Source organism: Zalophus californianus, chromosome 7 (assembly GCF_009762305.2).
Source record: "Zalophus californianus isolate mZalCal1 chromosome 7, mZalCal1.pri.v2, whole genome shotgun sequence".
NCBI classification, from domain to species: Eukaryota; Metazoa; Chordata; class Mammalia; order Carnivora; family Otariidae; genus Zalophus; species Zalophus californianus.
Genome location: NC_045601.1, coordinates 118,801,375 through 118,807,478, shown reverse-complemented (window position 1 = coordinate 118,807,478; position 6,104 = coordinate 118,801,375). Strand labels below are relative to the sequence as shown.

Below are 6,104 nucleotides of genomic sequence, written 5' to 3'. Positions count from 1 at the left end.
AAATAAACACCCAAAAATGGGGGGCTATACCCCAACCCAGGCCTGAGCATAGACTGACCCTATCACAGGAAGCTCTTGCTGCACAAGGTCCTGGTGACAGGTGACGTCCAAGTCCCTGTGATCACAGGTCCTCGTAAGACAAGGTTCCACAGAAGAGGCAAGGACATGGAACAGAGAGATGACCCGGCTGAGGGGTGAGCACATCATGCCCATGATGCACTGAGCACCGACTGCCCACAGGCCTTGTCCCCACTCGGCTCCTCACAGCCTTCTGACCCACCTGCAACACACTCAGCAGAGCAAACACGCTGATTCTGGAACGTTCTCAGGGCTTCCATTTATTTGCTGTCTAAACTTTACAAATCTCCCCTTTTATTACCTCATCAGCCCCACATGCCAAGAATTAGGAAACACAAACTCATATCTGGATTCTCATTCAATAGGGAAGTAAGTCATTAGTACTTAGCCCAAAATGAAATAAAGACGGTCCAACCCCGCCTCTGCTGGAACAGGAAAGCACATCAGAGAAGACAATGCAGGTCAGTATGGGGAGAGGTCATGGTGGGCAGGTGGTCATGGTGGGCCAGTCTCCCCATGTCCTCATATTATGCTCATAGGAACACAGACACATCTGACAGGAAACATGATGAACGAGGTATGGGGTCACTGGACCACCTGACTTGCTGGAGGTCTGTCCTTAGCAAGGACCTTCCTCTCTGTCCTGTGACTGCTGGGAATCAGGTCACCATCACCAGAATTATCAAGATGAAAATCTGTCCTTCATTTTCACAAGTGTTTGCTACAGAGTGAATGTTATTAATCAGCTCCAGAGTGGGGAAGTCCATGCATGAGGATGGTACTTCCCATTAACAAGACAGGATAATCTCTTACCTAGGAAACCCCCCAGAGGGACAAGAAAACTCAGATCTCCCCACTCCTTTCTCTGCCTGAGTGCTTCTTCCTTCCGATCCCAACTCCAATTCCACAGTGACCACAAAGAGAACCACACCAGCAATGATCCAGGTGATGGGGATGGTGGGCTGAGGAGGTGGCTTTGGAAAGGGAAGGGAAGGTGAGGGGCCCAGAGCTCTGGCAAGAGTCCTAACCCTGCTGAAATTCTCCAGAAGGCCTTCTGCTTTCCCTGAGAAGAGGCTGTACCCCAAACCCTCCTTACGCCATCTCAAGGTGATGGGCTCGGGCAGCCCCCCATGCTGCACATGGCAGGTGTATCTCTGCTCCCCTCCAGAAGGCACCACCACAGCCGCCCACTTCTGGAAGATCCCATCTCTTGCAGGCCTGGTCTCCACAAGCTCTGTGTCCTGGGTCAGGTCCATCCCACTGCCAGGTTAGGGTGATCTCCACAGGGTAGAAGCCCAGGGCCCAGCACCTCAGGTTGACGTCATGGTCAGAGATGGGGTGGCGGTCACTTGTGTGTTGGGGGGTTCTGAAGAAGAATCAGAAAATCCACACTTTGCTTTACCCTTATGGGCCACTGAAACAGCACTTACGTGACCATCCTGAGGTGGATTGGGCCATTGGTTTAGATGGAGGGAGTACAATACCCAGTCACCAATCTAGCCTTTGGGATCTCCTAATCCTTGGAAGTTCTAATAGCAGGGAGAGTGCCCAGGTTAGTAGAGTGTAGGTCTAAGAAAGGGAACACACTAGTGGTGTGAATGCAGTGGATAGTCAATCCTCAGAAATCCAGGAGTCAGATCTCCAAAGACGTTCTCAGATGGAAAGGCCTTGAGAGGGAAAGTCATGGTTGCTAAGGTGGCTGCCACGGTCAAAGGGAATTTCCACCTGCCTCCCGGGAGAGACTGGATTCCTCCACTGCCCTTTAGCGAGAAGCGGCCCTCTGGGTGAGGCCCTCTCTAGCAGGAACATGAACACCCGGGCGGATCTCTGTCTCCCCACCCGTGGGAGGGGCGGTGTTCTGACACTGAGTCCATTTTCCCTTCCTGGTGGGAAGCCAGCCCCAGTGGAGGGGAGATCGGGGAGGCCCCGCGGTCCCTGGTACCTGCGCGCTGCAGCGTCTCCTTCCCGTGCTCCAGGTACCTGCCGAGCCACTCCACGCAGGTGCCCTTCAGGTAGTTCCTGTGCTGCTCCGCGTCACCGGCCGCCTCCCGCTTGCGCCGGGTGATCTGCGCCGCCGTGTCCGTCGCGGTCCAGGAGCGCAGGTCTGCCACGGCCCGCGTGCAAGGTCGAACAGGGGTGAGGGTAAGAGAATGAAACATAAAAGTATGGGAACAGGAGGGTTGCCCACGGGGATGCCGCGAGCAACAACTTTATTCTTACTTACACACTTTTTATAAGTTCAGGTTAGATAACAGTAGGACATAAACAAGTTCCACAGTTTTCTCCCTGCCCTCTCCTGGCTCCGTCTCAAGTTTTTGGTCCAAGGCCAGGTTCCTCAAGGACATAGTCTCCTCCCATCCTTCAAAGGGCCTGGTGCGCTATTTTTCAGGGCTTATCAATAACACTGTGGTTTTCTTGGCCTATATACAACTCAAGCTAGCCAGTACAACATGTTTTTGTATGGGGGCAGTCAGGTGGCCATGGTTCAAAGGGATCAGGGAGCCTTTGCTCTACCCGATTAACCCCTTTGTTGCTCATGGCTCCCGACACAGGTCCTCGTTCAGGGCGATGTAATCCGCGCCGTCGTAGGCGACCTGACTGTACCCGCGGAGGGGGTTCCCGTCGGGCCCCAAGTCACAGCCGGAAATGCACTGGAAGGTGTGAGAGCCTGGCCCCGCCCCCGCGGTCAGCCACGCTCCGCGGCCCCACCCCCGCCTTCAGTCCCCTCCGCCCCCAGATCGTCCCTTCCCGGACAGGAAAGAGATTAAATCCAAACAGAAAGTAGAACTGCTTAAGTGTCCTCTGGCTCTTCCCGGATTGGGGGACCGGTGGGTCCCGCAGCTTCAGGGTGGCGCTCGGACCCAGCGACCCCGGCCCGTCCGTGGGGATGGGGGTCGTGCCCTGGACCTGGGCCCGCGTCGCTCACCGGCCTCGCTCTGGTTGTAGTAGCCCCGCAGGTTGTTCAGGCCCACTCGGTATATCTGTGCATGGCTCTTGGCAATCCTGGGCTTTCGGTCCCAGTACTCCGGCCCCTCCCGCTCCACCCACGGCGCCCCCCGCTCCATCCTCTGACTCGCCGCGCCGCTGCCGAACCGCGCGAACTGCGTGTCGTCCACGTAGCCGACGCTGATGAAGCGGGGCTCCCCGCGGCCGGGCCGGGACACGGCGGTGTGGAAATACCTCAGGGAGTGGGGGCCTGCGGGCGCGGAGGGGCTGAGACCCCGCACTACCTTCCTCGCGGCGCGGGGCCGGCGCCGAGGGGGAGGCGGCCGGGAGGGCAGGGGGAGGGGCACCGAGGGCGGGGGAGCAGGGCGGAGGCGGGGAGGGGCGGGGGAGCACAGGCCGTGGCGGGGCCGGGGGCGGCTGGGGGGCTGGGGCGGCGGCGGCGGAGAGGGGCCTTCCCCGGGCGTCCCGCGTCCCGGCCCCGCGGTCCCCTCGCTCCCGCCCCGCAGAGGCCCTTTCCTCCCGCCGCCGCACTCACCCGCCCAGGTCTCGGTCACGGCCAGGGCCCCCGACAGCAGCAGGACGAGGGTTCGGGACCCCATAGCCCAGACCCTCAGGGTCTGAGGTGTAGCTGCATCCCCACGGGTCAGGTGAGAACTTTAGAACCCGGAACCGCGGTGCAGCTGATTGGCTTCTCCAGACCCCCGCCCCCAATGGGAATGCGAAATGGGGCTGCCTCATGAGTATCCAGGCGGGAGAACCTGAAAGAGTTTGTGAGACGGAGAACAAGGGGAGATGGGGACTCCCCGGGACTGGGCTTCCCCACCCCAGACACCGCCCTGGGGCCTGAGACCCTGAGAGGCAGGCCCAGGGACCTGGGACTTTGCCCCGACCCCTCACCTACTGCACGACGCGCTCTTTTTTTTTTTTTTTTTTTTTTTTTTTAATTTTTTATTGTTATGTTAATCACCATATATTACATCATTAGTTTTTGGTGCAGTGTTCCATGATTCATTGTTTGTTCATAACACCCAGTGCTCCATGCAGAACGTGCCCTCCTCAATACCCATCACCAGGCTAACCCATCCCCCTACCCCCCTCCCCTCTAGAACCCTCAGTTTCTTTTTCAGAATCCATCATCTCTCATGGTTCGTCTCCCCCTCTGACATACTCCCCTTTTCTTCCTCTCCTGTTATCTTCTTCTTTTTCTTTTTTCTTAAAATATGTTGCATTATTTGTTTCAGAAGTACAGATCTGTGATTCAACAGTCTTGCACAATTCACAGCGCTCACCGTAGCACATACCCTCCCCAATATCTATCATCCAGCCACCCCATCCCTCCCACCCCCAACCACTCCAGTAACACTCAGTTTCTTTCCTGAGATTAAGAATTCCTCATATCAGTGAGGTCATGTGATACATGTCTTTCTCTGATTGACTTATTTCACTCAGCATAACACCCTCCAGTTCCATCCACGTCGTTGCAAATGGCAAGATCTCATTCCTTTTGATGGCTGCATAATATTCCATTGTGTATATATACCACATCTTCTTTATCCATTCATCTGTCGATGGGCATCTTGGCTCTTTCCACAGTTTGGCTATGGTGGACATTGCTGCTATAAACATTGGGGTACATGTACCCCTTCGGGTCCCTACATTTGTATCTTTGTGGTAAATACCCAGTAGTGCAATTGCTGGATCGAACGGTAGCTCTAATTTCAACTGTTTGAGGAACCTCCATACTGTTTTCCAGAGGGGTTGCACCAGCTTGCATTCCCACCAACAGTGTAGGAGGGTTCCCCTTTCTCCACATCCCCGCCAACATCTGTCGTTCCCTGACTTGTTAATTTTAGCCATTCTGACGGGTGTGAGGTGGTATCTCATTGAGGTTTTGATTTGGATTTCCCTGATGCCAAGCGATGTTGAGCACTTTTTCATGTGCCTGTTGGCCATTTGGATGTCTTCTTTGGAGAAATGTCTGTTCATGTCTTCTGCCCATTTCTTGATTGGATTATTTGTTCTTTGAGTGTTGAGTTTGATAAGTTCTTTATAGATTTTGGATACTAGCCCTTTATCTGATACGTCATTTGCAAATATTTTCTCCCATTCTGTCGGTTGTCTTTTGGTTTTGTGGACTGTTTCTTTTGCTGTGCAGAAGCTTTTTATCTTGATGAAATCCCAATAGTTCATTTTTGCCCTGGCTTCCCGTGCCTTTGGCGATGTTTCTAGGAAGAAGTTGCTGCGGCTAAGGTCGAAAAGGTTGCTACCTGTGTTCTCCTTTAGGATTTGGATGGACTCCTGTCTCACGTTTAAGTCTTTCAACCATTTGGAGTCTATTTTTGTGTGTGGTGTAAGGAAATGGTCCAGTTTCATTCTTCTGCATGTGGCTGTCCAATTTTCCCAACACCATTTGTTGAAGAGACTGTCTTTTTGCCATTGGACATTCTTTCCTGCTTTGTCAAAAATAAGTTGACCATAGAGTTGAGGGTCCATTTCTGGGCTCTCAATTCTGTTCCATTGATCTATATGTCTGTTTTTGTGCCAGTACCATACTGTCTTGATGATGACAGCTTTGTAATAGAGCTGGAAGTCCGGAATTGTGATGCCACCAGCTTTGCTTTTCTTTTTCAGTATTCCTCTGGCTATTCTGGGTCTCTTCTGGTTCCATACAAATTTTAGGATTATTTGTTCCATTTCTTTGAAAAAAGTGGATGGTATTTTGATGGGGATTGCATTGAATGTGTAGATTGCTCTAGGTAGCATTGACATCTTCACAATGTTGATTCTCCCAATCCATGAGCATGGAACATTTTTCCATTTCTTTGTGTCTTCTTCAATTTCTTTCCTGAGTATTTTATAGTTTTCTGAGTACAGATCCTTTGCCTCTTTGGTTAGATTTATTCCTAGGTATCTAATGGTTTTGGGTGCAATTGTAAATGGGATAGACTCCTTGATTTGTCTCTCTTCTGTCTTGTTGTTGGTGTATAGGAATGCCACTGATTTCTGTGCATTGATTTTATATCCTGCTACTTGACTGAATTCCTGTATGAGTTCTAGCAGTTTTGGGGTGGAGTCTTTTG

General features: G+C 52.6%; 1 pseudogene; it reads right to left on the bottom strand.

The window, feature by feature from the left end:
- Window positions 1–320: 320 nt before the first annotated feature.
- Window positions 321–3,800, bottom strand: LOC113927067 (annotated as a pseudogene).
- Window positions 3,801–6,104: the final 2,304 nt, after the last annotated feature.